A 25,979-nucleotide genomic window follows, 5' to 3' on the forward strand; every position below is an offset into this window, starting at 1 on the left:
ATTAGGCAGGGAGATGAATGGAAAACTGCATTCAATACGCCCGAAGGTCATTTTGAATACTTGGTGATGCCCTTTGGGCTCTCTAATGCTCCTTCAGTGTTTCAGTCCTTTATGCATGATATCTTCCGGAAGTATCTGGATAAATTTATGATTGTTTATCTGGATGATATTCTGGTTTTCTCGGATGATTGGGATTCTCATGTAAAGCAGGTCAGGATGGTGTTTCAGGTTTTGCGTGATAATGCTTTGTTTGTGAAGGGCTCAAAGTGTCTCTTTAGAGTGCAGAAGGTTTCCTTTTTGGGTTTTATTTTCTCCCCTTCTGCTGTGGAGATGGACCCAGTCAAGGTCCGAGCTATTCATGATTGGACTCAGCCCACGTCTGTTAAGAGTCTTCAGAAGTTCTTGGGGTTTGCTAATTTCAACCGTCGCTTTATCGCTAATTTTTCTAGCGTTGTTAAACCTTTGCCGGATATGACCAAGAAAGGTTCTGATGTGGCTAATTGGGCCCCTGCAGCCGTGGAGGCCTTCCAGGAGCTGAAGCGCCGGTTTACTTCGGCGCCTGTTTTGTGCCAGCCTGATGTCTCACTTCCCTTTCAGGTTGAAGTGGATGCTTCTGAGATCGGTGCTGGGGCTGTTTTGTCGCAGAGAGGCTCTGGTTGCTCTGTGATGAGACCATGTGCCTTTTTCTCTAGGAAGTTTTCGCCTGCTGAGCGGAACTATGATGTTGGTAATCGGGAGTTGTTGGCCATGAAGTGGGCATTTGAGGAGTGGCGTCATTGGCTCGAGGGTGCTAAGCATCGTGTGGTGGTCTTGACTGATCACAAGAATCTGATGTATCTCGAGTCTGCTAAGCGCCTGAATCCTAGACAGGCTCGTTGGTCATTGTTTTTCTCTCGTTTTGACTTTGTGGTCTCGTACCTGCCTGGTTCGAAGAATGTTAAGGCTGATGCTCTTTCTAGGAGCTTTGTGCCTGACTCTCCTGGAGTCTCGGAGCCAGCTGGTATTCTTAAAGAGGGAGTAATCGTGTCGGCCATATCTCCTGATTTGCGACGTGTGTTGCAGAGATTTCAGGCTGGTAGACCTGACTCTTGTCCACCCGACAGACTGTTTGTTCCTGATAAATGGACCAGCAAAGTAATTTCCGAGGTTCATTCCTCGGTGTTGGCAGGGCATCCGGGAATTTTTGGTACCCGAGATTTGGTGGCTAGGTCCTTTTGGTGGCCTTCCTTGTCACGGGATGTGCGGTCATTTGTGCAGTCCTGTGGGACTTGTGCTCGGGCTAAGCCTTGTTGTTCTCGTGCTAGCGGGTTGCTTCTGCCCTTGCCCGTCCCGAAGAGGCCTTGGACACACATTTCCATGGATTTCATTTCTGATCTTCCGGTGTCTCAAGGAATGTCTGTCATCTGGGTGGTGTGTGATCGTTTTTCCAAGATAGTCCATTTGGTACCCTTGCCTAAGTTGCCTTCCTCTTCCGATCTGGTTCCTTTGTTTTTTCAGAATGTGGTTCGTTTACACGGCATTCCGGAGAATATCGTGTCCGACAGAGGATCCCAGTTTGTGTCCAGATTCTGGCGATCTTTTTGTGCTAAAATGGGCATTGATTTGTCGTTTTCATCTGCCTTCCATCCTCAGACTAATGGTCAAACGGAGCGAACTAATCAGACACTGGAGGCTTATTTGAGATGTTTTGTTTCTGCGGACCAGGATGATTGGGTGACCTTCTTGCCATTGGCGGAGTTTGCCCTTAATAATCGGGCTAGTTCCGCTACTTTGGTTTTGCCATTCTTCTGCAACTCTGGTTTTCATACTCGTTTCTCCTCGGGTCATGTAGAGTCTTCTGACTGTCCTGGGGTGGATTCCGTGGTGGATAGGTTGCAGCGGATTTGGAATCATGTGGTGGACAACTTGAAGTTGTCACAGGAGAAGGCTCAGCGTTTTGCCAACCGCCGCCGCGGTGTGGGCCCCCGACTTCGTGTTGGGGATTTGGTTTGGTTGTCTTCTCGGTATGTCCCTCTGAAGGTTTCCTCTGCTAAGTTTAAGCCTCGCTTTATTGGTCCTTATAAAATTATGGAAGTTCTTAACCCGGTTTCTTTTCGTTTGGATCTTCCGGTGTTGTTTGCCATTCACAACGTGTTCCATAGGTCTTTGTTGCGGCGGTACGTTGTGCCTGTGGTTCCTGCTGTTGAGCCTCCTGCTCCGGTGTTGGTTGAGGGCGAGTTGGAGTACATGGTAGAGAAGATCTTGGATTCTCATCTCTCTAGACGGAGGCTTCAGTATTTGGTCAAATGGAAGGGCTATGGTCAGGAGGATAATTCCTGGGTGGCCGCCTCTGATGTTCATGCGGCCGATTTGGTTCGTGCCTTCCACGCTGCTCATCCTGGTCGCCCTGGAGGTTTTGGTGAGGGTTCGGTGACCCCTCCTTAAAGGGGGGGTACTGTTGTGAACTATACTTCTTGGCTCCCTCTTGTGGTCACTAGTGATTTGGCACTTGGATTGTCTTTTACCAGGTTTGTACTCACCTGCTTCGTTAGGCCTGGGGTGTTGCTATTTAAACTTCCTGGATTCTCAGTCCAGTGCCTGGCATCGTTGTAATCAGTTCATTTCTGTTTGCTCCTGTCTTCAGGTCCTGGTTCTTTGCAAGATAAGCTAAGTCCTGCTTTCTTACTTTTGTTTATTTGCATTGTTCTTATTTTTGTCCAGCTTGTACAAAATGTGATTCCTGATATCGCTGGAAGCTCTAGGGGGCTGATATTCTCCCCCCTCACCGTTAGTCGGTTTGGGGGTTCTTGGATATTCGGCGTGGATATTTTGCAGGGTTTTTTGCTGACCATATAAGTCATCTTACTATCTTCTGCTATTTAGTCAGTGGGCCTCTCTTTGCTAAAATTAGTTCATTCTTACGTTTGTCTTTTCTTCTTGCCTCACCGTTATTATTTGTTGGGGGCTTGTATTTCTTTGGGGTCTTTTCTCTGGAGGCAAGAGAGGTCTTATTTTCCCTGATAGGGTTAGTTAGTTCTCCGGCTGGCGCGAGACGTCTAGGATCAACGTAGGCACGTTCCCCGGCTACTGTTAGTGTTTGTGCTAGGATCAGCTATATGGTCAGCCTAGTTACCACTTCCTTTTGAGCTGGTATGTATGTTTGCAGACTTTGCTTAATCTCTGTGATCCCTTGCCATTGAGATCATAACACTCCTCCAACCTTTGTTCACACTGTAAGGAGTTTTTTCCCACAATTAGTAGGTCATCCAGATATGGAATGACCAGAGTGTCCTTTAATCGCAGAAAGGACATTACCTCCAATAGCAATTTAGTAAAGACCCTAGGAGCCATAGATAGGCCAAAGGGCATTGCCCTATATTGTAGATGACGAACTTGCCCGTCTATAAATACTGCTACCCGAAGAAACCGCTGGTTTGACTGGTGTATAGGAAGATGGTAATACGCATCCTTAAGATCCAGTACTACCATGTAACAGTTAGGGAACAGATTTTTAATGGCTGATCGAATAGATTCCATTTTAAATGTTGTGGGTCTTATGAACGTGTTCAGTTTTCTCAAATTAAATATAGTTCTATAGGATCCGTCAGGTTTAGTAATCAGAAACAAGGGGGAGTAGAACCCCATCCCTGTTTGAGATGACGGAACCTCTATTAAAACCCGTTTGGCAAGAAGGGACTTAATTTCTATTTCCAGTGCTTCTTGCTGCAGTCTGGATTTTAGGGAGGTGAGCAGGAAGGAATCCGGAGGTTTTCGGATAAAGTCTAGGGTGAGGCCTGAGGATATTAATTTTATGGCCCATGGATTAACAGTTATTTTCTTCCACTGATTTATAAATCCTAGAAGTCTACCGCCCACTGGTGGAATAGGGTTCCCGGAATTTTTTGGCTGGTCTGAAGGGACGTTTGTTGAACAAATTGCCCTTTTGCCTGAACTCTTTGTTCCTCCATTGGTCCTTAAAGCCTCCCTTTCTGCCAAATGTTGGCTTCCTGAATGCCCTTCTGTAAGTAGGAACAAAGGGATTAGGGAAACCTTTCTTTCGCTCACCCGCCTTAGTGAGAATTTCATCCAACACGCTTCCAAAGAGGTACTCACCCTGACAGGGTATGGCACACAGTTTGGATCTGGACTGGGCATCCCCCTTCCAGTTTTTCAACCATAATGCCCGGCGGGCAGTATTTGAGAGGCTAGCTGTCCTGGCCGCCAGGCGGAGAGAATCTACGGAGGCATCAGATATAAAAGCCGCCGCACCCTTAATCAAGGGAATTGACGCACGTAACTTCTCTCTAGAAACGCCGTTTCTGATATTTTGGTCCAGCTGCTCTAACCAAACCAGCATAGACCTACTGGTACATGTGGCTGAGATTGCTGGCTTGAAAGCAGTGACACAGGCCTCCCATGATTTTTTAAGGAGTGCATCCGATTTCCTATCCATGGGATCGGATAAGGAACCTGCATCCTCTACAGGTAAAGAGGAACGGCAAGATGTAGATGCTACGGCCGCATCGACTTTCGGTATTTTAGCCCAGGAATCCATCTCCTCGTCATCAAAGGGGTAGCGTCTCTTACAGGGTATTGGCACAAACCCCTTTTGTCCTTTACTCCATTCCTTCTTAACGAGTTCTTTTATGGCCTGATTTACTGGAAATACCTGGCCCTTCCGCTGAGAAAGACCAGCGAACATAAGTTCCTGTGGCGTTTGGGGTTCTTTTGATTCAGCCAAGCCCATCGTACTTCTTACTGATTTAATTAAGTTGTTGACACCATCAGTAGGAAAACAGAGGTAGTTCTGTTCCCCTGATGAATCAGACGATTGAGACACATCTGAATCCACCTCTCCACTTTCTGCTGACGTGTCAGCTTTAGGTGAGGACATTCTCCTACTTCTCTTTTCCACATTTACAGAGGGGCCACCTCCTAACGACTGCAGCTCCTCACGAATTATAAGCCGTATCTCATTCATTTTGACAGACTCCTGGTGTTGTTTATACAGGCCTGACACAGCTTTTTAAGATGAGTCAGGCAGGGGCTCAGTACATATAGCACACTGTTTGTGCTTGGTTTTCCCCGTCCTCTTTGACTAAAACATAAGCAGAGGAAATACTATAAGCTTTCTTTAAGCTATATAACACTCACCCAGAAGCACATGTATATACCGGTTGCTGGGTTTGCCTGGCCTGGGGTGTGGTACGGGACAATTTTCCTCCTGATTTCACAGTGGAATCACTCCTCTTTGAGTGTCCACTACTCTTATTCCTGGCCTCACCACTGGGTAATAGTGGGTCCTCCATAGGGCGCACAGAGACTTCCTCTTGGGACGACATGATAGCGCGCTGTCTGTCCCGCTCATGTGCAATTTATAGTGCAGGACTCAAACACACCCCCCTTTTTTTTTTTTACCTGATCCATTGGTGCAGCGTCAGGGGGACAAGGAGAAAACCGCCTAGAGGAAACCAATATGGCGGTTCCCCCGGAAATAGACTGCTGACTTCCTGGGTGCAGGGATCTACTTCCGTGATGCGGCTCCACTGCGCATGCGCCGGCGTCTCAGCCGGCCGGCTCTTCAAGCGCTACTACTGCCCATGTCGCCGCCATACCTGAGGGACTGGGAAACAGCCGATGACCGCTCCACACACTCCGGAGGGTATCGTCACCTGGCTCCGGAAACCTGCATCCTTTCAGGTAATTCAGTTGGCCCAGGCACACCGCATCACCGGTCATCCCTTACAACGATGTCCCAGCAGGGAGATCGTTGTTTCTCCACAGACTATAGCAGATGAGGGGGGAACCAGCAGGAACCCCCGACTCTGTCCACTCGCTCTGGAGCCCCTGTTGCACAGCAGAGACGCACAGGCGGCATCCAGGCGAGTATTCCTCTTGTTATTAATTCAGAGAATCTTCCTGTGGGTTCCCCTTTAGGAACAGGAAACCAACTGAGGAGCAAGGGGGGGCCGCCCCTTTTATCTCTCTGTAGGTTTCCTGTTCCTAGGGGCGGATCCCCTCTCTCAGTGGGTGCTGTCTTGGCGAATCGAAAAATTGCAATACTCACACTGGCTCGATGGTGGCTGGAGTCTTGTGGCAGGCTGGGGTCTTGTGGCAGGCTGGGGTCTTGTGGCAGGCTGGGGTCTTGCTGGCAGGCTTCTTTCCTTCTCTGGATCTTGCTGGCATATGTGGGGTTCAAGGCCCAGGCCAGGTTTATATAGATTTGGGGGTGTCTGGACAATTGGCAACAAAATCCAGCTTCTGAGCATGCTCAGTGTAAAAAAACGTATTGCAGCGCTGCATTGTATCGTACGACGTGTCCCGACGCATCCGTCTCTCATAGGCTTCCATTGTAGCCAACGACGCATGCCGCAGGATGCGTCGCGACACGTTTTTTAGGCGGAGACAAAAAAACGTTACAATCAACGTTTTTTGCCGACGACGTGTCGCCAAATTTCGACGCATCCGTCGTACGACGTACACGACATATGCCAATCCGTCGCAATACGTCGCCAATACAAGTCTATGGGGAAAAAACGCATCCTGCAAACACTTTTGCAGGATGCGTTTTTTCTGAGAAAAGACGATTTGAGACGGATTGCAGTTAACGCTAGTGTGAAAGTAGCCTTAGCTGGACTAAATAGGACTCCATGTAAACCAGGGATTCAAATGCTTCCAGTGTCGAGTAGCCTGTTGCTACATGGGGCCGGTGGCTCCACTCACAAGGGACATGAACTCTCTACTATCTGGTCACCCAGCCTAAGTATCTACAGTTACCTACCAACGAGGATGTCGTACATGGGAGAAGAGCAGAGGGGTTTGGACTGTTTATGCATGTTAATTTCTGCTGCAGACACGCTAGTCTCCGCAACAGAAATTTCCACAATAGAATGTATTGGATGCAGTAAATCCACAATCTTCAGTGAACACATGCAGATTTACCTGTGTGATTAAAACACAGTGAAAATACGCTGCATTTAAAGTGCTGCTACTTCCTGATCATGGGAACATAGCCTAAAAATTTTTGCAGCATTCCTCCACCTTTCAAATGACTAGAAAAAAACGTAAGCAAAAACCCATGTACTTTATGCAGTATTTATTTTGCCAACACTGCTTTTTGGTGTATAGGAATCTGCTGCATACTCGATATGCACATATACAATAAGGCCATGTTACCATGGTGAGTATTTAGTGAGCTTTTTGTTTTGTAAATTTTCTTCACCCATCGGTAAAATTTAGGTTACTTTCATTTTTCTTTTCATTGCGTTTACAGTTTTTTAAACATGCTTTTTTGACGCTGCAGTTTTTGTCATTTTTTTGTTATGTCGTTGGTAAGCTACCGTATATATTCATGTAGAAGCCGAGTTTTTCAGCACATTTGTGCTGAAAACGCCCCCTCGGCTTATACACGAGTCATTGTCCCAGAAAGATGGTGGGGAATGGGGAGCAGCGGGTGACAGAGGCAGTAGCCAGCACCTACGGCTGTAACTGTGCCCGCTGCTAAAGAGAAATGCAGTTGCAGCTTCCGGCTTCCAGGACACATCCCACTTACCTTCTCTGCGCGCCTTCGCTGAATCTCGTTTGTTCCGGCACCAGCAGCTCTTCCGGCAGAGCGATCACGTGGCCCTGCTCATTAAGGTAATGAATATTCATGCCTCTCCAGTCCCATAGGGGTGGAGTGAATATTCATTACCTTAATGAGTGGGGCCACGTGATCACTTGACAGGAAGAGCTGCTGGCGCTACAACTAGATGCAGCGAGGGCGCGCAGGCAGGTAAGTAGGATGTGTTTGTTTTTTTATAGGAACCATGCATGAAAGGATATGGGATAAGAAGCCATGTATACAAGGATAGGGAACCATGCATACCAGGATAGGGATGAGGGGACAACGCATACCCAGTTTTTTTGTGGCAAAATTAGGTGCCTCGACTTCTACGTTGAAAAAACTTTATTGATACAGTCATGTGCAGATAACAAGTGTTTTTAGTACTTTTCCACAGCTGAAATGCTCTACAAATGCATATGCATTTTTTACCTGAAGATGGGATGGGGTAAAAAAATGGTTTTTCCATGGGGTAAAGCAGCACATAAATCTCAGCATACCTGCAAGAGAAACTGACGTGTTGCGGATTTTAAAAACGCACTGCAGGTCGGTTTGTGTAGGACAACGAAACAGTAAGGTGTTGCAAAGTCGTACGGCCTCCAGCTTTGAACAAAACCCTGCGGATTTATTCTCAAGGAGAAGGGATGCAGAGGGAACAGAATTAAGCAGTGCCCCAGCTCAAGGGACAGAACAAAAAAACAGGAGGAGATTTGGTGTCAAGTGAGGTGACAGACGCTCTTGCTGCAGCTTCAGCAGCCGAGATAGTAGGCCACAACCACAGGTACCTGCCAGGCCTGGACCTAGATAACGATTGTCATGCATTGAAGACCAGAGCTACGCCGGTTTAGGTCCAGATTGCACTTGTCGATGGTCAAGCACCAACCTAGCCAACGTCGGTCAACAGTTGAGGACCAGCCCCTATACAGACATAGGAGACGTTCGTCGGCGGTCAAGCAGCAAAGAGGCCCTGGCAATACCTGGTCAGAGACTCCAGCCTGGGCCAGTGATCGAAGGAGACGGGCGAGACGAGCCATCACTTCCAGCACGGACTTACGTTACCGGACGTGGGCAGGGGGAGGGCTGTGGACCAGATGGGGTCTGGCTGACTCTAGAGGGACCCAGAGAGCATTGACAGACTTTCTAAGAAAAATGTGCAGCTAGTGAGATGGAGCCGCCGCAGAAACTTCTAGAGACTGTTCTTGCCAAATACTGGGCTTGCCACCCACCCCCTACTAGAACTAGGTTGGACTGTAGACTCAGTGGTGATTTCAGTTTCTTTTTGCATACTAATCCATATAATTGCTTGTCAAATCCTCTGTAAACATTGTCCTTTTGTGATTTTGTCATTTTCAGTATCTCTGTTTCTATTTCATATTGTTAATCCAAAAGTAAAATTGTTGTTTCTACCTGGTGCCACCTGCTTACATACGTAGGGTTAATAAAAGAAAACAAAGAAGTCATGAGATTTCTATAAATACAATCCACTTTGCTGGAACTGTAAGACGCTGTGTTTTTGTGCAGCAAAAATATGTAGTGTCAAAAACTCATTGTGGGAACTTAACTTAAGGCATGTCCATTTTTTTAATACGAATCATGGATCACGCCTATTCAAGTCTATGGGTCCCTCAAAAACAGACAAAAACTGATACCATCCACGTGCTGTCCATTTTTTACTGACTTTTTTGGTGATCAGAAAAATGCCCAAAAGAAAAAACGCCCACAGCCATGAATGTCCACAAGAAAATTCCCCACATTGCAACAGTTATCACCCCCCCCACCACCCGTAATATGTTATATCACTCAGGAGTCTGTGTACAGGGTGACCCCGGCTGTACCGATATAACGTCATTGTCAACTTTACTTGTGGGCAATTTTCAGGGAACTGACTTTTCTTATGGGACAAGCCGGAGAAAACGCCATCAGTTTTTTTTGCATAAAAGAAAAAAAATTATGAAAGGCTGATGATAAAAACTGAATCACTGATAAAAATCTGATCCAAAAGCACTTATGAAGACAGTCAGGGTTTTCACATGTGCAAAAAAAGAAGTAAACAAAACATGGAGGTCTGAATGAGGTTTAAAACTAAGGTGCAAATAATCTGCAAAGGTAAGAGACACTGGGTGTAAATTAGCCAAACGTATGACTATAGATAATATTCTGGCCTGGGTAGGTTTATTGCAGGTCAGGTGGTTATATAACATGTATTATATTTAAGGTTCAGCTCTGAGGGCCAAGCTTATTCTGGAGGATTTGGCAGGTGTACGTAGTGTAGACTACAAACTATCACAATTGGTGTGTAATGGAAATACTGCACTAAGCTAACACAGATGAGAGGCTACGTCAGTTAGGACAGCTAATGCAGGGCTAATATCAGGGGATAAGATAGCAGCAGGGAAATAACAGGATAAAAGCAACCGAGCAGCATCTACAATGTAAATGATACGGAGGCTCACTAGATTTGCATCAACACGGCAACATTTCTCTCCCACACCTGATCTTAAAGCGTTTTATTATCAACATTATAAATTGTTAAACTGCTTGTAAAATTCATTGTAAAGGGGTTGCTCACTTCTCCGCCAATCCATTAACAATCCCTGTTTCCACCCCGGTACAATAATAACACTTAGGCCGAAGTCACACTACCGTAGAATACGGACAAGTGCTATGCCAGTATTCATCTATGGGGAAGCTCACGTCACCGCATTCTTTCTCGGCCATTTTCATTGTGCGAGTGAAATCGCGGCATACTGCGATGGCCCAGTGTCGGTGACAGAGTCTGGGCTCACTCGCACCCATATAAGTCTATGGGTGCGACTGAGAACGCACATCACTCAGATATCACCCGAGGGATGTGCGATATACGCTGACCCCGGCAATGGAGGAGATGGAGAAATTCATTTAATCTAGCCAGCCCCCTTCACACTCCGTGCTGAACACAGAATGCACGTTCTGGTGTTGAAATAAAGCTGAATGTATAGCTGCACCACATATACTGAGTCGGCCTTCACAGGGAGAAAAACTGAGATCTACTTTGCTGCATCGCATACGTGGATAGCCCTTAAGGCCCCGTCTCACATAGCGAGATCGCTGCTGAGTCACAAGTTTTGTGACGCAACAGCGACCTCAGTAGCGATCTCGCTATGTGTGACACGTACCAGCGACCCGGCCCCTGCTGTGAGATCGCTGGTTGTGTCGGAATGGCCTGGACCTTTTTTTTGGTCGTTGAGGTCCCGCTGACATCCCTGAATCGGTGTGTGTGACACGGATTCAGCGATGTCTTCGCTGGTAACCAGGGTAAACATCGGGTTACTAAGCGCAGGGCCGCGCTTAGTAACCCGATGTTTACCCAGGTTACCATTGTAAATGTAAAAAAAAACAAACAGTACATACTCACCTTTCGGTGTCCATCAGGTCTCTTGCCGTCTGCTTCCCGCTCTGACTGAGTGCCGCCGTACAGTGAGAGCAGAGCGCAGCGGTGACGTCGCCGCTGTGCTCTCACTTTACGGCGGCACTCAGTCAGAGCGGGAAGCAGACGGCAAGGGACCTGACGGACACCGAAAGGTGAGTATGTACTGTTTGTTTTTTTTGGTAACCAGGGTAAACATCGGGTTACTAAGCGCGGCCCTGCGCTTAGTAACCCGATGTTTACCCTGGTTACCCGGGTGCTGCAGGGGGACTTCGGCATCGTTGAAGACAGTTTCAACTATGCCGAAGTCGTTCCCCTGATCGTTGGTCGCTGGAGAGAGCTGTCTGTGTGACAGCTCCCCAGCGACCACACAACGACTTACCAACGATCACGGCCAGGTCGTATCGCTGGTCGTGATCGTTGGTAAATCGCTATGTGAGACGGGGCCTTTACCCTATAGATCATCATGACTTTCACAGCAAGCATAAAGCAATGTTTATTTTACGGTATCATTAATCCTAACAATTCTGTACAATCTTATCTTCACTGTAACCAGCTTATATAAATACTAGGCTCACAGACAGGAAGACTTGATTGTTGCGGGAGGTTGGGAACACATCCAGCACTTGTGTTCTTTATCAGTACGGTTCTGCCCTTTACAAAATTATTGGTCAGATGTAAAATCAGCTTTTCCGAACTGTACAGAAATGGCCGTGTTAATAGACGACTTGGAATAAATCCAAAAGCTATTTCTGTCAAGATAAAGATTATTATGAAACCTCTGAAGGACATTGATGCCATAAGGATGAAGATGTTCTGAAATAAGAGGAGTTGCTGCATAGCACTGTAAAAGGCAAATCGCCCATTTACTTTGTGGCCTTATCCGTCTGATTATACTGCTAAGATGCTATATAAAAAACAAAACCTTAGGCCGGATTTAAACATCCATTATTTTTGCAGGTTGATCATGAATGCATTACAATGAATGTTCCTTTTCAAGTGTCCTTTTTTCTTGCAGATTGATTGTCCACAAACCCCCCTCCCGCCCTTCAAAATTGAGACATGTCCTGTTTTGATCTGTGATGTGGATCAAGCTCATCAATTGCCCTATGGAAAGAGAAGGGGAAAAAAAAGGCAGACAGAACATGGATATCATCATGTTAAATAAGTGGGAGAAGCAAAGATTTTTTTTTGTTTGTTTTTACAAGTGGAAAACAGAAGGAGCAAGGATTCTAAAATATCACAAATGGATAAAAAAAAAAAAATGGGTTCAGCACACTGAAAAAATACTTGAGAAAAAAATGCTTAACTCACACTTTAGTGTTGTTTTTTTTTTATTACTAGTGATGATCAAACACTAAAATGCTCGAGTGCTCGGTACTCTAATCTAGCATGTGGGACACTCGGGTGCGCGACTCAAATACAGAGTGTAATGGAAGTCAATGGGAAACTGGAGAATTTTTCCGGTAGCCCCTAACCGGAGGGCTGGGGAGGCAGGAACATCACTGAAATGATGGAAACAGCACTCCAATGGAATGGGAACAGCATGGGGAACACGCCTGGACGCATCTCTAACTCCCAGGTCGCTGCTGGAAACAAAGCTGTAAGAGTATTGCGCCACTTTTACGGACTGACAATAAAACATACAAAACCAAAGATAAAATGGATTTATAGGAAAAAAATGTTAGCAAACAATCTTTCCTGTATAATGCCTTGTATATAAGGCAAAATTAAAAAGAGGAGAAAAAAATAGCCTCCTCCACCCCTTAATAGCTGTGAAACGTGGAGTTGGGACCCGAACATGGTGCACAAGCACCGGCTTTCTAGCAAGTTGCTGATGGGGACTGGAGATTTCCTTTGACTAACGCCATTATCTCCCTTGCTTGTTGTGAGGCTTTTGGACCTTGTACCGCCTTGTCCACATATGCTACTGCCATTCTGTTATCTGACAGTATTTTTACATGTGGTGACCCCTTATCCTGGGCAGAACGTCTAACAGAACTATCCTGATGGCTGTTAGCTCTGTCATATTTGATGATGTCTCTATATCTGAAGGCCATCGACCTTGGAGAATTCTGCATTGAGTGTGAGCCCCCAACCAAAAGAGCTTGCATCTGTGGTGAAAATGGTGGGGGTTCAGGATTTCCCATCAGACCCACTGAGAGAAGTTTTCCCTGGAGAACTACCACTTTAAATTCCAGTGCACTTTTCGAAATAGTAAATTTTCTGCCCAGGTTTCCCTTGATTTTTTTCCATCTCTTCCAGGATTAACCCACTGAAGATTCCGGAAGTAAATTCGTGCCTAAGTTAACGTTCCTCATATTAACATGCCCTTCCTCAGGGAGATAACTGGGTTGCTAATTATTTTGGATACAGATCTGAGTACTTTCCTTATTTTCCTTTCCGGGAGAAAGGATGTTTGTCTCTTGGAGTCTAACAATATCCAAAGGAATGTTTGCTCTTGTTCTGGCGTTGCTTTTATCTTTTTTTTTAATTTATCAACCATCTTAAGGAATCTAGAACCTATTTGACTTGGTCTACTGCCCTTCTGTAATGTTTTTGCTACAATTAAAAAATCATCCAGATATGGGATGAGCAGGATGCTTTTTCCCCTGACATGAGCTAACATTCTGCCATCACTTTTGTGAATTCCCTTGGGGCCATTGAGAGGCAGAAGGGGAGGGCCTGGATGAAACATTTACTGCCGCTCATCTTTTGTGGCTTTGGAATATTGGCACATGGCAATACGCATCCTGGAGGTCCAGAATAGCCATAGCCATGGAAAAAAGTTTTACCACCGACCCTATTGGCTCCATTTTGAAGTGTTTTGTTTTAAAGATTGATTTATATTGTTCAGATTTATACAGTAACAATGCAGTGACATGACAAGAATCTGCATAACTAATCATATTCTAAATAGTCACAAGTCAAATTTATGTATGAAATACCCAAGATGATTGTCTATAAAATGATGGTAGTCTCCAAGCAGTAATGGATAATGAGATATGGAGCCTGAAAGTCAAGATTTCAAAACATTGTTACCCTTTTGCTCTTTACTGGAATTGTCCTGAAAGATTGATCCCGTTTTCTCTCTAGGAAAAGGGGGTTTTCAAATTCCCTTCCTCTGTATTAACACTCCCTTTTTTATAAGATGATTTCTCATTCGAACTTCGCTTATGGTGTCTAAGATACAGTGACTCGAAGATATCTTTTCCCAGGCAGGAAGAAATTCTTTTAGGTCTTCCACTTGCTTGGATCCTGGAGTCATTGCTTCCTGGATCTTTTGAGAAACCCTGATGAAATAAAAAACAAAACTATCCTCTGAAAAGTTCTTTCCTCTATTCAGAGCACGGTTGTACAGTGAGTCTGACCACATGACCAGATACATCTGCCAAGAAATCTGCTGCCTTCAGAATAGTTGAAAGCCTTCTTGTAGTTCATCTCTTGGACACATGTTCCTAATCTGAGTCAAATTGGTTGAACCACATTCTACAAGACCTTGCTGTGCATGTGGCCACTCTACTGGGCTTGAAGGCTGCAGCCCCCTATTCTCAAGCTTTTTACTTTCCTGTCCTACAAGTGTTGTGGTACACTTTAGAAACTGCAGCGTCTATTTTTCTACATTGTCCAAAGACTTCTGCATCAAAAGGATATTTCCTTTTAAGTTCCAGTGGGATAAACAATTTTTTTATCTGTCTTTTTCCACTCTTTTTCATGAGAGTTTATGTTTTGTGGACGGGGAAGCATTTGGGCTTCTGAACTTCTAATCCACAAAACATTACGCCCTGCATAGACTTTGGTCCTTTCATGTGTTCTATTCTCATTGATGCACTGACTGCCTTCACCAGCTTATCTGTGTCTTCGGTGGAAAGCATGGCTAACGGCCGCAATCATCATCAGAGGAGAATGAGGAAGACTCATTGTAACAGAACCCTCGTAGTTCACATTCTTCTAACTCATCTTCTGAGCCAGAGTTTAATGTGACGTCTTTTTCTTTCTGATGAGTTGCTGGGGCCTTCTTAGCTTCAGAACCCCTTTAAATTATTTTTTTAAATGTAAGTCTTGATTATGGACTTCATTCTATCCATCAAGGAGCTTCTTCAGCTAGGGTTTTCTCAATACATGACTGACAACTTTTTTTGTATGCAGACAATAGTTTACACGTTCTTTATACTTTATGACTTGCGCTTTCCTAGGTCTGTCCTATAATACACTAACTACAGGTATTATGTTTGACATACCAGGGTTTTCTGGACTCACCCAACCTGAAGCAGGAAACTACCAAACCTGGGAGTGCTGTGTCCTCAGTAGGCTCTCCAGGCTGGTTACTATCATCCATCCTGGAATGTTCCTCTGGCTGGAATGATCCTGATGTGAGGAATTGTTTTTATACTGACTCAGGAGGAGCTCATGTTTGTGCTGGCTCAACCCCTCCCAGAAAATGAAGCCAGAGACACCCAGCATTGATCTCTGCATTTCCTGTTTAGGTCATTGATAATGACCTTCGGGGGAGCACCGGCCCATGCCAGGCCATACTTCCCCTCCAAAACTGTGCCATGCCCGACCATGCTTCCCTTGCTGGAAGTGACGTCCGCCACCACTTTGTGGAGCTACTGTGCCAAATCCGGTCGTGCTCCCGAATCCTTCTGCAGTCCGGTGTCACAGGTTCCTTCTGCCAGACACAGGCTCGTTGATGCTGGAAGCAGCCATCCCCAGGTAAGACTTCTCTCTGGCAACGCTGGGAAAATGTAGGTCTCCCTCAAAGACAGGAAACCACTGAAACGTATAAAGAGGCTCCGCCTTTTAAAGCTGTAGGTTTCCTATTTTTGAGGGCAAATCCTCTCCATGGTGCTGTCATGGGGGGGAAAAAACGTTTTTTTTATTGGAAATTGCTTCACAAAATGCTCTATTTTGGGGAAATTTGAGAAGGTTTTTTTTATGTCTTGAAATGTATTTTTGCAGACTTCCGACAGAAAAGTGCCTAGATTGAAGGGTTTGCCATCGAATGTTTCAAAGAAGTGATGCACACTCTTTTTCCCACTAGGTGTTTTTCAAAACCTGAAGCAGAAGAAAAACAATCACAAGACTGAACACATGACCAGAAAGTAGTTGCAAAATGGAAATCGGGGTCGTATTTCAACTATTTATTGTGGCATCTTCTCAGAGAGGACAGATCCAAGAGACTCATTAAAAACTCTGTGCACATACCCTTACTGCGGGTTTTTAGTGATAATTGTTCACTGGCCAATAAATTCACCTGTCTGTGAATAGGAGACAGCAAAAGAAATACCGGTATCCATTAATTCAACTCCCTTTTATATAAATATTAATAAAAAGGCCACCATCATGTTGGAGGTTTCTTGGCCATCTATTATTCCGTGTCGGATGCTCCTTGGCACACTGAGGCTTGCCCTTGGAATAGAAATACTTAATCGCTTCTAAGCGGAGTCTTGTCAGGAATGTTCCATGCTAGCAACGTGCTCATCCTCAATACTGCAAGCCACGCAGCTTCACATACATAGCCATTCTCAACAAATTCTATATTTACTAATGAATGCCTGGCATCTGCTGCTTCAGAACCTGCCAGGAACATGGCGACCATCTTCAGGAGATTCCGATCATTGACCAGATTACAGAATGGCATCCTCACAAAAACCTCTGCACTATTCAAGTTTACATTCTGTGACTTGTGCTATAATACGGGCATTTCTTTATAAGCCATTTATTAGAACGGTGTGGACTTGGGCTTCAATTTCATGGCTTCACTACTCAATTTGTTTTATGACCTGTGCCATTCTTGTCAAAAACTGAAGTGAATCCCATCAAAAAGGAGGAACTAAATATTTTTCAATGTACCAGTCTGAGACCAAAGATTTGGTCATATATAGAGGGTAGAGGGTTTAGATGTAGTGGAAATTTTGTGATTAAAAGCTTTTTCACCATTTTTTCAGTAGTAGTCATTCATAGAAACAGGCAGGTGTTAAGTATGTGCTTGATGAAGATTCGGTATTGCATTTGCATCTTTTTTGTCTTGAGTGTTTTTCATTTGTGCTTAATTCTTTTAATTTGCATATTTTTAAAGTTTACTTTATATATGTTCACGAGTAATGAGCGAGTATTTGTGACTGCTCGGAGACTTAGTTTTCCATGACCGCAGCTGCATGATTTGTGGCTACTAGACAGCTTGATTACATGTGGGGATTTCCTAGCAACCAGGCAACCCCCACATGTACTCATGCCGGCTAGCAGCCGCAAATCATTCAGCTGCGGGCAAGGAAAACTAAATCTCTGAGCACTGACAAATACTCGGAGACCACCCGAGCAACAAGTATACTCGCTCATCACTAGTGTTAACCTGTTTGTTTTTTACATCGTGAGCATTAACGGCTGATTCATCAATTGTGACTTTATAAAAAGCTGCAAAATTTTTTATGCAAATTTACTTCAGTCTTGCACTGGTTGACGTTATGCATGTCTGGAAAGTTTTGCCTAAATTTTGCTACATTATAACATGTAACATTTTGAGCTAAAAAGTCACAAAATAGCCAAAAAGGCAAAAATTAAGAGCATTTTTGATTTTCTGTAAAATAATGAACCACACATTCCATTTTGAAGAATTTGGCGTTGAACCGTCAAATACCCCAAGGTAGTAATAGAAAAATATTTTTTTTTAAAAAAAGCAAAAAAAAAAACAAAAAAAACAACCCACAAATGCTAAATCAGAGCCTGCCTAAACATTCGGCTCACAAACAGGATAGCTACCATGTCTCCTACAAACATCTGCTCTTATGATGGCATATGTATGGAGATATTTAACACCATAAAAATCACTTTTAGAAGAGAAAAAAAATGATGTATATTCAGAAAATGACAGAATGATATGGCAGCACAAAAAATATGCACAGCCTCTGTGGGCTACTATAAAGGCTCCATGCACAAGACTTCACGCAAATATCTTGGAAATTCTCATTTCCTTAATTTACGTAATCCCACTTTGATAATTAAATTTTGAAAACTTTATATAAATGACGTACACCATGTTTGAATAAAATTAATAACCAGTGTCTATTCACAATAGCCAATGATGGATGTCAAACACAATAAGTCACAATTCTATGTTCCATATTTCTTACACGAATGTGCAAGATCCTTACAGAAAAATTCTTTGTAGAATTCCTGAATACAGGAACACCCTCCGCAAACTCCGAAAGCCCCTCCAAGTCAACTGAAAATGGATTCACCAAATTAGACAACGCCACTAGGTCTATGTAGAGTATACAGTCATATGAAAAAGTTTGGGCACCCCTATTAATCTTAAGCTTAATGTTTTAGAAAAATTGTTTTTTTTTTGCAACAGCTATTTCAGTTTCATATATCTAATAACTGTTGGGCACAGTAATGTTTCTGCATTGAAATGAGGTTTATTGTACTAACAGAAAATGCGCAATCTGCATTCAAACAAAATTTGACAGGTGCATAAGTATGGGCACCCTTATCATTTTCTTGTTTTAAATACTCCTACCTACTTTTTACTGACTTACTAAAGCACTTTTTTTGGTTTTGTAACCTCATTGAGCTTTGAACTTCATAGCTAGGTGTATGCAATCATGAGAAAAGCTACTTAAAGTGGCCACTTGCAAGTCGTTCTCCTGTTTGAATCTCCTCTGAAGAGTGGCATCATGGGCTCCTCAAAACAACTGTCAAATGATCTGAAAACAAAGATTATTCAACATAGTTGTTCAGGGGAAGGATACAAAAAGCTGTCTCAGAGATTTAACCTGTCAATTTCCACTGTGAGGAACATAGTAAGGAAATGGAAGAACACAGGTACAGTTCTTGTTAAGGCCAGAAGTGGCAGGCCAAGAAAAACATCAGAAAGGCAGAGAAGAATGGTGAGATCAGTCAAGGACAATCCTCAGACCATCTCCAGAGAGCTGCAGCATCAACTTGCTGCAGATGGTGTCACTGTGCATCGGTCAGCTATACAACGCACTGTGTTTTTTTGCCGCCATGCATAACGCCTTTTTGTATTACCAAACAACTCAATCTTGGTTTCATGAGTCCACAGGACCTTCTTCCAAAAAGAAATTGGCTTCTCCAAATGTGCTTTTGCATACCTCAGCCGACTCGGTTTGTGGCGTGCTTGCAGAAACGGCTTCTTTCGCATCACTCTCCCATACAGCTTCTCCTTGTGCAAAGTGCGTTGTATAGTTGACCGATGCACAGTGACACCATCTGCAGCAAGTTGATGCTGCAGCTCTCTGGAGGTGGTCTGAGGATTGTCCTTGACTGATCTCACCATTCTTCTTCTCTGCCTTTCTGATGTTTTTCTTGGCCTGCCACTTCTGGCCTTAACAAGAACTGTACCTGTGTTCTTCCATTTCCTTACTATGTTCCTCACAGTGGAAATTGACAGGTTAAACCTCTGAGACAGCTTTTTGCATCCTTCCCCTGAACAACTATGTTGAATAATCTTTGTTTTCAGATCATTTGACAGTTGTTTTGAGGAGCCCATGATGCCACTCTTCAGAGGAGATTCAAACAGGAGAACGACTTGCAAGTGGCCACTTTAAGTAGCTTTTCTCATGATTGCATACACCTAGCTATGAAGTTCAAAGCTCAATGAGGTTACAAAACCAAAAAAAGTGCTTTAGTAAGTCAGTAAAAAGTAGGTAGGAGTATTTAAAACAAGAAAATGATAAGGGTGCCCATACTTATGCACCTGTCAAATTTTGTTTGAATGCAGATTGCGCATTTTCTGTTAGTACAATAAACCTCATTTCAATGCAGAAACATTACTGTGTCCAACAGTTATTAGATATATGAAACTGAAATAGCTGTTGCAAAAAAACAATTTATATAAAACATTACGCTTAAGATTAATAGGGGTGCCCAAACTTTTTCATATGACTGTATCTTTGCCTAGTCCGTGTGAACTGAATGTGGCCGTTCATAAAATTGACACCATTTCATTTGTTTTTGGTCTAGGCCTTGCTGAAATTTTCTGTATGTAAACTTTTGGTCTTTAGAAAAATAAATGACATCTGTTTCATGGGATAAAGCACCATGTACAGTAGGGCATTGTGCATACAACGTCTTGTAGACACTGATGTATCCACTTTGTTTTGAAGCAGAAGACGCCTCAGAAATATGCTGGCAGGTTTTTTCTCCTGAGGCATCTCTTTTGGCATTTTGTAGACTTTGCCGCCAGCAACTTTTTACTTAAATGTTAGATATAAAATAGTGACAATTTCCAAGCAGAAGCTGCCTGAAGAATGGACGGGTAACTTGTTTTAGACGCTTCACAGCTTTCAAAACCTTAAGGCTATGTGCACACGCTGCGGATTTTGCTGCGGATCCGCAGCATTTCCGCAGCTGCGTATCCGCAGCATTTCCGCAGCTACGTATCCGCAGCTGCGTATCCGCAGCAGTTTCCCATGCGTTTACAGTACAATTTAAACCTATGGGAAACGCAATCCGCTGTGCACATGCTGTGGAAAAAAACGTGCGGAAACGCAGCGGTTTACATTCCGCAGCATGTCAATTCTTTGTGCGGAATCCACAGCGGTTTTACACCTGCTCCATAATAGAAAACTGCAGGTGTAAAACCGCAGTGGAATCCACACAAAAACCATGGTAAATCCGCAATAAATCTGCAGGTAAAAAGCAGTGCTTTTGCCCTGCGGATTTATCAAATCCGCTGCGGAAAAATCCGCAGCCCTCACAGATACGTGTGCACATACCCTAAACGCTTAGAAAAAAAAAGGTAGCACATATACATAGCGCTTTCCTGGAGGAATCCACCCTAGAAAAAGATGTAATGTGCACATATACTTAGGCGCCGATTCATCAGGACCAGCGATGTTCTCGTCAGTCTTAATGAGGGGGAGTACAGGATACAGAAGCTCCTGATTCATTTAGAGTTCAGAAGGCATTTGGGATATAGCATAACAACATGCCAAGGTAGGTGATGATACACAAGAGGTGAAAGTTTGGGAAACAGGTTTTGGAAGGATTGTACATATTTGTCCTTCAGCTCTGATGTAGACGCAATGGTGGTTGCTTTGCATTACAGTCTGTAAAATGAGCAGGAATGTAGAAGAAATACAGTTTTAGAAACTAAACAGGCAAAAGCCCCGATTTCCCAACATTCTGCATAACAGGTTATTGCTTCCAGGCATGTGATCTAACAGTATAGAAACGTCACCTGAGATCCCACAATGCATTAATATCCTGTAACACCAATATTTAGTTTTAAGGGATTGACTGTAATTGTGTTAAGCTGTAAAAACTACAGAACATCAGCGCGTCCCCCCCAATCCTTAATAAGCCATTCTACAATGCTCAGGTAAAAATTGGACGAGGAGCACTCTGCATCCATAGAAATGAAATGGTGGAGGCTTTTCCATGTCAATCCCCTGATTCTCTGCAGGTATAGGAGACTTTGATGCCTAGAAGAGGTGAAGAAGTGGTCGGAGTGCGGGCACAGTCGGGAAATAGTCATCATATAGAGTAAATCACGTGACCCCATCATCATTTTTATGGCCTGAGTGCAATGCGTCCAAGTTTTTACACAGGTAGCAGTGTGGCTAGAAGTGCTTGTGATGGGGAATTTACAGTTTTATAGCATAAAACACAATCAGGGTCAGGCTGGGGTGTCTGGGGACCACAGAGGGAATGGACTCTAGGGGCCCACCCTTCAGCTATAAGCACATCTGTTAGTCATTATCCCCGATATAGTGGAGCTGCTCCTGAACATTTACTGTGCGCCACAAAAACTGGGATAAGCAATTACAGTAGCTTACATGAAAGGGTTCTTTGGTTAAAACAAGCAATCACCGATCCATGGGCTCTACAGGATAGGTGATCGCTGAGGTCCGACCATTAGAATCTGCACCAATTGAAAGAATGAGTTTTATCTCTGACTAGAAATAGGCCTGATGTTATTGCAAAGGGAGTGTGGTGAAATGAACATCTCCCGATGGTGTGGCCGGACACAGCCGTGTTTAAATCTCCTGCGCAGACACCGCTGGGAGATCGGCAATACCGCTAACAGCTGATAGATCGGTAATTGGCAGCAGGCGACCAATCACATCAGCTGCTAGCGGTATTCAAATCTGGTGCCAATACCGCTAGCAGCTGATTGGCTGCCAGCCTTGGCGGGGGATTCAAATCCCATACGGCACGCTCACTGGCTCACCCGGCGGGGCGTGGGATTTGAATGAGCGGTGCTGCACAGCTTTGACAGGGATTTGAATCCCGCACCGCTCATTAGCTGAGGCCAGGGGTGCTCAGCCAATGAGCGGTGCCGCGCGGCTTTGGCGGGAGATTTGAATCCTGCGCCGCTCAAAGCCCCGCAGCGCCGCTCAAAACCCCGCAGCACCGCTCATTGGCTGAGCTACCGCTGGCTGAGCCAATGAGCGGCATGGGATTCAAATCCCCAGCCACATCTGCCAATCACATCAGCTGCTAGCGGTGTTCAAATCTGGCACCAATACCGCTAACAGTTGATTGGTCGCCAGCCTTGGAGGGGGATTCAAATCCCGCTCGGCACCGTTCATTGGCTCAGCCGGCGGGGGATTTGAATCCAGCGCCGCTCATTAGCTGAGCAGCCGCTGGGAGCACAGCTTTGGCGGGGGGATTCAAATCCCTCACGGCAACGCTCATTGCTTAGCCGGCGGGGGATTTGAATCCCATGCCGCTCATTGGCTCAGCCGGCGGGGGATTTGAATCCCGCACCACTCATTCGGCGGCAGCTCAGCCAATGAGCGGTGCCACGCAGCTTTGGCAGGGGATTCAAATCCTGCGCGGCACCGCTCATTGGCTCAGCTGGCGGATTTGAATCTCGTGCTGCTCATTGGCTGAGCTGCCCCTGGCCGTGCTGCTTTGGCAGGGGATTCAAAGCCCACGTGGCACCGCTCATTGACTGAGCCACCCCTGGCCGCACGGCTTTGGCGAGGGATTCAAATCCCGCGCAGCATCGCTCATTGGCTCAGCCGAAGGGGGCTTTGAATCCAGGGGCGCTCAGCCAATGAGCGGTCCCAAGCAGCTTGGCGGGGAATATGAATCCCCATTTAAAATGCAGCGGCAGGTGAGAGGTCTTTTCTGGAAGCCCCAAAGAGAAGGAATGGAGCTACAGTCAGACAAATCACATCAGCTGCTAGCGGTATTCAAATCTGGCACCAATACCTACAGTCAGACAAGTGCAGCGCTCGCAGCCACAGAGTGAATGAATGGATAAGTGGTCAAGTCAGACGTGCCACTCTAGTCTAATGGGGATAAAAGTTCTACATTCTGCCAATTAGGTCCAAGCAGTCAGACTCACACTAATCAATATGTCATCACTTATCCTGTGGAGAGGTGATTATTTTTTCACAGGAGAACCCCTGTAAGTGCATCTCTGCCGCAGTGTACTAAGTATTTAATCTCTAATGGAAATAAAGAATCTTCTTCTAAATAATATCAGAGTGAACAAATGACCACCACAGACAACACAATCCCCTATACCAAGACCAATAATACCACATACAGGAAAGAAATACCACCACAACATGACCAGACCACATAGTGACCGAATAATACTACATATTACAAGCATATAGCAACCAAGTAATACCACATAGGAGAAATACCGCCACACCATAACTAAACTACATATTCCACCACATAGTGACCAAATAATACCACATACAGGGGACAAATTCCGCCACACTATGACCAGACCACAAATTACCACCACATAGTGACCGAATACTACAATACTAATCATGAATACAAATCACAATACCAACAACATGGTTATTACCACCAGTGATATTATATACAAGAGCTCTGTATACACTGTGTGCAGAATTATTCGGCAAGTTGTATTTTGATCACGATACTTTTTATACATGTTGTCCTACTCCAAGCTGTTCAGGCTTGAGAGCAAACTACCAATTAAGTAAATCAGGTTATGTGCATCTCTGTAATAAGGAGGGGTGTTGTCTAATGACATCAAAACCCTATATAAGGTGTGCTTAATTAGGCAACTTCCATTCCTTTGGGTCAGAAGAGAGATTTGACGGGCTCTGAAAAGTCCAAAATTGTGAGATGTCTTGCAGAGGGTTGCAGCAGTCTTGAAATTGCCAAACTTTTGAAGCGTGATCACCGAACAATGAAGCGTTTCATGGCAAATAGCCAACAGGGTCGCAAGAAGCGTGTTGGGCAAAAAAAGCGCTAAATAACTGCCCATGAATTGAAGAAAATCAAGTGTGAAGCTGCCAAGATGCCATTTGCCACCAGTTTTGCCATATTTCCGAGCTGCAATGTTACTGGAGTAACAAAAAGAGTAACAAAAAGCACAAGGTGTGCGATACTCAGGGACATGGCCAAGGTAAGGAAGGCTGATAAACGACCACCTTTGAACAAGAAACATAAGATAAAACGTCAAGACTGGGCCAAGAAATATCTTAAGACTGACTTTTCAAAGGTTTTATGGACTGATGAAAAGAGAGTAACTCTTGATGGGCCAGAGGCTGGATCTGTAAAGGGCAGAGAGCTCCACTCCGACTCAGACACCAGCAAGGTGGAGGTGGGGTACTGGTATGGGCTGGTATCAAAGATGAACTTGTGGGACCTTTTCGGGTTGAGTGAAACAACTCCCAGACCTACTGCCAGTTTCTGGAAGACATCTACAGGAAGAAGTCGGTATCATCCAAGAAAAACATGATTTTCATGCAGGACAATGCTCCATCACATGCCTCCAACTACTCCACAGCGTGGCTGGCCAGTAAAGGTCTCAAAGAAGAAAAAATAATGACATGGCCCCCTTGTTCACCTGATCTGAACCCCATAGAGAACCTGTGGTCCCTCATAAAATGTGAGATCTACAGGGAGGGAAAACAGTCCACCATTCGGAACAGTGTCTGGGAGGCTGTGGTGGCTGCTGCACGCAATGGTGATCGTAAACAGATCAAGCAACTGACAGAATCTATGGATGGAAGGCTGCTTGATGAGTGTCATCATATAGAAAGGTGGCTATATTGGTCACTAATTTTTTGGGGTTTTGTTTTTTCATGTCAGAAATGTTTATTTCTAAATTTTGTGCACTTATATTGGTTTACCTGGTGAAAATAAACAAGTGAGATGGGAATATATTTGGTTTTTATTAAGTTGCCTAATAATTCTGCACAGTAATAGTTACCTGCACAAACAGATATCCTCCTAAGCCAAATCTAAAAAACCCCACTCCAACTTCCAAAAATATTAAGCTTTGATATTTATGAGTCTTTTGGGTTGATTGAGAACATAGTTGTTGATCAATAATAAAAATAATCCTCTAAAATACAACTTGCCTAATAATTCTGCACACAGATGTCAGTGTACAGGTAATACAATGATCACCAGTGACATACACAGATATGGCTCCTGGTCCCCCTCATATCCATCCTGCCCTCCCCCCATATATCCATCCTGCCCCTTCCCCCATATATTTATCCTGGTCCCTTGTAATGGCCGCATGCACAGACGGAAAAAGAAAAAAAAAAAAAATTTCTCTTAGGCCTCTTTCACACTTCAGTAGTTTGGCGTCAGTCTAAATCCGCCCTTTTCCTCAAAAAACGGATCCGTTTTTTTGTGACGGATCCGTTTTTTTCCCCATAGACATGCATTAGCGACGGATTGTGACGGATGGTCGTCCGTTCCATCCGTCATGCGACGGATCCGTCAAAATTTGGCGGACGTCATCTAGACATTGACGGTCATTGCAACGTTTTTTGTCTGCGTTGAAATGGCGGATCGCGACGAATCCGTCGCGTCCGTCATTTTATAGAATGGGCGCCTATGGGCGACGGATCCGTCGCGACCGTCATTTCGACGGATCCGTCGCCCCAATCCGTTTTTTCAATTGCGCATGCTCCAAAAAGTATATACAACCCCCGAGTAACGGATCCGTCAAAAAAAACGGATCCGTTACATCCGTTTTTTCAACAATTGTGACGGATCCGTCAC

General features: G+C 44.5%; 1 protein-coding gene across 1 annotated transcript in view; it reads right to left on the bottom strand.

The window, feature by feature from the left end:
- Nucleotides 1–25,979, bottom strand: part of LOC143804614 (DNA-directed RNA polymerase I subunit RPA2-like) — a 391,215-nt gene that overhangs the window by 266,618 nt on the left and 98,618 nt on the right.

This window comes from Ranitomeya variabilis, chromosome 2 (genome assembly GCF_051348905.1).
Source record: "Ranitomeya variabilis isolate aRanVar5 chromosome 2, aRanVar5.hap1, whole genome shotgun sequence".
NCBI lineage: Eukaryota > Metazoa > Chordata > Amphibia > Anura > Dendrobatidae > Ranitomeya > Ranitomeya variabilis.